At 41.0% G+C, this 6,434-nt stretch overlaps 1 pseudogene; it reads right to left on the bottom strand.

The window, feature by feature from the left end:
• Positions 1-301: 301 nt before the first annotated feature.
• Positions 302-5,215, bottom strand: LOC113893063 (annotated as a pseudogene).
• Positions 5,216-6,434: the final 1,219 nt, after the last annotated feature.

Below are 6,434 nucleotides of genomic sequence, written 5' to 3'. Positions count from 1 at the left end.
ATTGATTACTTGATTAATTAACTGAAGAACCTCAGTGAGTTTCTCCAACACTTCTTTCAGTAAGGCAGCATCACTCTGGTTGGGTGATGTGCACGACTCTGCGCAGAGACCATTGGTTTTGTCCTGCTTGTCTGAAGACATTTGAAAAGCAAATGTTAAAGCAGTTCTTTTGCCCATTTCTGTTCCCCTCTAACCTGTAAAGAACTGAATTAACCTGTTTATTCTTTTCCTAGATAAAGAGAAGTGAGAATAAAGAATTAAGTAGTTAAAGGATGATGAACTCTCTGCTCCGAAAACTCCATTAGCAACCCTGCCGGTAGACCAGGTAGGCAGGACAAGAGCTGAAGGGAGAGTCAGGCAGCCTGCCCACAGCACCATGGGGCCCAGCCTCCTGCCCACAGCACCGTGGGGCCCAGCCTCCTGCCCACAGCACCGTGGGGCCCAGCCTCCTGCCCACAGCACCGTGGGGCCCAGCCTCCTGCCCACAGTACTGTGGGGCCCAGCCTCCTGCCTCAGCAAATCACTGAGATTATCTCCCCTTCAGGAAGATTACCCTTTCCCTTTAAAAGCTGTCATGGCCAAGTAGAATCTTTGGATTTGGTCTTGGGACATGAGTCTACTCCACAGATCTTCTCCGCAATTGCTGGCTTTTCTAATTAGAACACCTCTCTTGTCTGCTGACACTTGCTTCTTGATTACTGTCTTTTGAACATTGAACGGCCGAACCCGGGTTTGGTAACAAATGTAATCATTTGGTTATTTTTATTCCCAGGCAGCACAGATTTCTTATTAGGCTGTCTGCTGTCATATTGAGAAATAATGTCCCATTATGCAATATGGTAGATATTCTTTTGGAGAATCAATATTGTGAAGACTTTCAAATATACTTTTATTGGTAGTCAGAGCATAACACAAGAAATATAAAGTTTTGGAAATATGACTATCTTTCACAAACCTTAATGGGTTACTGGCTCAATGTTATGGTTATGGTTTCCAGTTAATATAACATCTCAGCAACAGCAACAGCTGTACTCACCCCATTTTTATTGAAAACTGAAGTTTCACACAGAAAACCAAAAGACTCTTAAAGTTCAAAAATGATTTCTTTCCCATTTTCTAGGTCATTTATCCTACTTCTAATCCATTTAAAATCTGGTAATGTTTTTTCAAAATAAAGTTTTTAAAAAGTGCAATTGAATTCAAAATTTTGGAGGAGACTGTGGTGGCTAATACATAATTATTCACATCAGAATTTCTTGATTGATTTTTCCTCCAGCAACCAAATATTCAGCCCTCCCCACAAAGAAAGTTGCTAACTCATTTCCCGTGAAAACTTTCCATTGACCATCCTCCGGAAGTTCTGCCTCTGCCAGCTGGTCTGCATCAGAAGCTGTGGATAGCATATCTGAGCATTTTCTTTCTCTGCCAGCCTCAGAGAAATTTCCAGCACAGATTCTCCTTCTTCCTATTTGGGCATTAAGTGGTAGAAAATGTAGAATCAGGAACTTTTGTTCTGGTCATGGAACTGAAGGCTTTAAACCAAACACTCGCAAAGTCAACTGCACATGGTCATGTCTGGCCAATGAAATGATATATGAACAAATTTCAACGTGGTCTTTGAGTCCCTGTGAAAATCATTGTTTTTCAGATCTCCCATTTGTCTCTTATAAGTGTCTTATAGAGGGTCTCTCTCCAGTAAGCTGGCATCCACTAAATTGTCATTCCAGGAACCATTCCAGGGCTCCACACAATCCCCTATACATTTTGGATTTTCTTTATCATGGGGTGGAAAAGGGAATGGCAACCCACTCCAGTATTCTTGCCTGGAAAAATCTGTGGATGGAGGAGCCTGGCAGGCTACAGTCCATGGCGTCCAAAGAGTTGGACACGACTGAGCGCACACACATTATCGTGAGATATGATCTAAACACCAGTTTCCCAATACCCTTTGTCTATTGTCTTCCCTGGAGCTGTGAAAGGCAATAGTCATCACATCTCCAGCTGCTTTGAGCTCCTGGACTGCATATGATATATAAGAGGTGTAGGAAGTTATTTTGAAAAAAGGTACACAGGAACCTCTTTAGCAAGCAAGACTGCAGCAGTGGCTTTAAGAAGTCTCTGATTGTTGCAACTGCTAGCTACTTGACTCCAACAGTCAAACCCAAGACAAAGCTTCTCAGCATCTCTCAAGGTATTTGTGCATCCTCTGTGTTGATTGTTACACTGTAAGGGCATTTTCTTGAGATCTATTCGATAAAATTAGAGATACAACGGAACATTTCATGGAAAGCTGGGCTCAATAAAGGACACAAATGGTATGGGCCAACAGAAGCAGAAGATATTAAGAAGAGGTGGTAAGAATACAGACAAGAACTGTACAAAAAAGATCTTCATGACCCAGATAATGGTGTGATCACTCACCTAGAGCCAGACATTCTGGAATGCGAAGTCAAGTGGGCCTTAGAAAGCATCACTACGAACAAAGTTAGTGGAGGTGACGGAATTCCCATTGAGATATTTCAAATCCTGAAAGATGATGCTGTGAAAATGCTGCACTCAATATGCCAGCAAATTTGGAAAACTCAACAGTGGCCACAGGACTGGAAAAGGGCAGTTTTCATTCTAATCCCAAAGAAAGACAATGCCAAAGAATGTTCAAACTACCGCACAATTGCACTCATCTCACATGCTAGCAAAGTAATGCTCAAAATTCTCCAAGCCAGGCTTCAACAGTACACAAACTGTGAACTTCCAGATGATTGAACTGGATTTAGAAAGGTAGAGGAATGAGAGCAAATTGCCAATGTCTGTTATATCACTGAAAAAGCAAGAGAGTTCCAGAAAAACATCTACTTCTGCTTTATTGACTATGCCAAAGCCTCTGACTGTGTGGATCATAACAAACTGGAAAATTCAAGAATACCAGACCACCTGACCTGCCTCTTGAGAAATCTGTATGCAGGTTAGGAAGCAAGTTAGAGCTGGACATGGAACAACAGACTGGTTCCAAATAGGGCAAGGAGTACGTCAAGTCTGTATATTGTCACCCTGATTATTTAACTTATATGCAGAGTACATCATGAGAAACGCTGGACTGGATGAAGCACAAGCTGGAATCAAGATTGCCAGGAGAAATATCAATAACCTCAGATACACAGATGATACCACCCTTACGGCAGAAAGGAAAGAACTAAAGAGCCTCTTGAGGAAAGTGAAAGAGGAGAGGGAAAAAGTTGGCTTAAAGCTCAACATTCAGAAAACAAAGATCATGGCATCTGGTCCCATCACTTCATGGCAAATAGATGGGGAAGCAGTGGAAACAGTGGCTGACTTTACTTTTTTGGGCTCCAAAATCGCTACAGATGGTGACTACAGCCATGAAATTAAAAGATGCATACTCCTTGGAAGGAAAGTTATGACTAACCTAGACAGCATATTGAAAAGCAGAGACATTACTTTGTCAACAAAGGTCCGTCTAGTCAAGGCTATGGTTTTTTCCAGTGGTCATGTATGCATGTGAGAGGTGGACCATAAAGAAAGCTGAGCACTGAAGAATTGATGCTTTTTAACTGTGGTGTTGGAGAAGACTCCTGAGCGTCCCTTGGACTGCAAGGATATCCAACCAGTTCATCCTAAAGGAAATTAGTCCTGAATATTCATTGAAGGACTGATGTTGAAGCTGAAACTCCAATACTTTGGCTACCTGATGTGAAGAACTGACTCATTGGAAAAGAACCTGATGCTGGGAAAGATTGAGGGTGGGAGAAGGGGATGACAGAGGGTGAGATGGTGGGATGGCATCACTGTCTCGAGGGACATGAGTTTGAGTAAACTCTTGGAGTAGGTGATGGACAGGGAGGCCTGGCATGCTGCAGTCCATGGTGTCACAAAGAGTTGGACACAACTGAGCGACTGAACTGAACTGATTGGAGAAACCATAGCTTTGACTGCATGGACCTTTGTAGGCAAAGCAATGCCTCTGCTTTTTAATACACTGTCTACATTTGTCATAGCTTTTCTTCCAAGCAGCAAGTCTTTTATTTTCATGGCTGCAGTCACCACCTGCAGTGATTTTGGAGCCCAAGAAAATAAAGTATATCGCTGTTTCCATTTTCTCCCCATCTATTTCCCATGAAGTGATGGGACCAGAAACCATCATCTTTGTTTTTTGAATGTTGAGTTTTAAGCCAGCTTTTTCACTCTCCTCTTTCACCTTCATCAAGAGGCTCTTTAATTCCTCTTTGCTTTCTGCCATAAAATAATGTCATGTGCGTATCTGAGGTTATTGATATTTCTCCCGGCAATCTTGATTCCAGTTTGTGCTTCATCTAGCTCGCCCTTTCGCATGATGTACTCTGCCTAGAAGTTAAAGAAGCAGGGTGATGATATACGGCCTTGCCGTACTGCTTTCCCAATTTGAAACCAGTCTATTGTTCCATATCCAGTTCTAACTGTTGCTTCTTGACCGCATACAGCTTTCTTAGGAGGCAGGTAAGATGGTCTGGTATCCCTATCTCTTTAAGAGTTTTCCACAGTTTGTTGTGATCTACATAGTCAAAGGCTTTAGTGTAGTCAGTGAGGCAGAAGTAGATATTTTTCTGGTATTCTCTAGCTTTTTCTATGGTTCAGTTGATCAAACTGGTAATTTGATCATTGATTCGTCTGCCTTTTCTAAATCCAGCCTGTACATCTGGGAGTTCCCTGTTCACATACTGCTGAAGCCTAGCTTGAAGGATTTTGAGCATTACTTTTCTAGCATTACCAGTGCTTAGGGGAGGGCAGAATGGGGAACAATTGCTTAATGGTTAGAGTTTCTATTTGGGATCACAAAAAAATTCTGGAATTGACATTGGTGAAGGTTACATATGAATGTTCTTAATGTCACTGAATTGTACACTTAGAAATGAGTTAAAATGGTTAATCTTGATATATACATTTTAACATTTAAAAAGTGAAAAAAAGTTACAGTACAAAAAAATCAACTAAACCCTAAAGGATGCAGGAATGGAGAAAAGCAGGGCAGAAAAGTACGAGATCGGCCGTTGCCCGCACTGCTGGCTGGTTTTGTGGACCAGCGCCACACATGCGTCCCCGGGCTCGTCTGGCACGTGGGACGGGGCGCAGCACTGAGCGGAGGCGTGCTGAGGCACTTGCCACGTTGCTGCCGTGGTTACATAGTGTGCGGCTTTGGTTGCAGCCCCACGGAGTTAGGCATCTCCGCAGCTGACTTTCCTGAACAAGCAGCATTCTTTCTATTTCGGTATCCACGGACATTTGTTAGTATTGGACCAGTGTTGGAAGTGGAGATGTCCAGTAGACAACGGTGAGCATAGGTTGCAACTCATACTACAAGAATATAAAACGCCCGTGGAAACTGATTTCAGGCGTACCTGATAGTCTATCAAGGTAGACTTCTGTGAGGAAATCCTCCATATGTTCATCTTTGGCTGTCTCAGACAAGAAAAAACCTTTGGCTCTTTCGATTCACTTATTTCAGCGATTCAAGGTTATACTGAGTAAGCTAAGAAATGCCTAGCTTTACCAGACTGGATGTGAAACAATGAAGACAATTTCTTTTAGGCTTCTGAAAGCAAAGTGATGAATGACCACTGGTGAGAGAGAAGTTTATATTTTCAGTCACTGTTTCCTAGTGCTTTACTGCTCATAACTATGCAGTCTCACCCGGTTATACTTAATTTTATTTTCACCTTAGTTATATTTTTAAAATCAAACATTGTCCTAAATCTGTGAATTAAACAGTATAACATAGTTACCACATCATGCTTCAACTGTCAAGTTAAATTCATCATGAGATATTATTAAAAAGACTGTATCTTTAAAAATAAAAAATATTTTAGTGTATTATATTAAAATCTCTTTCAAAATTTTCTAAAATATACCACTAGAAAGGTCATTTTTAAAGTGCCTTATATGGAAATAAAATAAATATAAGTATAGTGTAAAGGCAAGTCACTAATTTGAGATGAGACCTACAATTCTCACGGTAAAACCAAGAATGTATGTACTCCATAGACTGTGCTGCTGAACAGAGAAGGCTCATAAAAGAAAAAATGTTAGGTCATATGGCTTATTTTTGGTTTTTTAGGTTTATACTGTCTTCCACAGCGGCTGCACCGATTTTACACTCCCACCTACTTGCACAAGAGTTCCCTTTTCTGCACATTCTCACCAACATTTGTTATTTGTGTTCTTTTTGATGATGGTCATTCTGATTTGTATGAGCTGATTTCTCACTCTGGTTTTGATTTGCATTTCCCTCATGATTAGTGATGTTGAACATCTTTTTACATGCCTGATGGCGTTTTTTTTTTTTTTTTTAATGTGCGTTTTGTCCTTGGAAAAATGTCTATTGAGTTCTTCTGCCCACTTTTCTTTTTCTTTTTTTTTTCTGCCCACTTTTCAATTGCTTTTTT

Source organism: Bos indicus x Bos taurus, chromosome 5 (genome assembly GCF_003369695.1).
Source record: "Bos indicus x Bos taurus breed Angus x Brahman F1 hybrid chromosome 5, Bos_hybrid_MaternalHap_v2.0, whole genome shotgun sequence".
NCBI lineage: Eukaryota > Metazoa > Chordata > Mammalia > Artiodactyla > Bovidae > Bos > Bos indicus x Bos taurus.
This window is presented reverse-complemented; position numbering and strand designations above follow the sequence as displayed.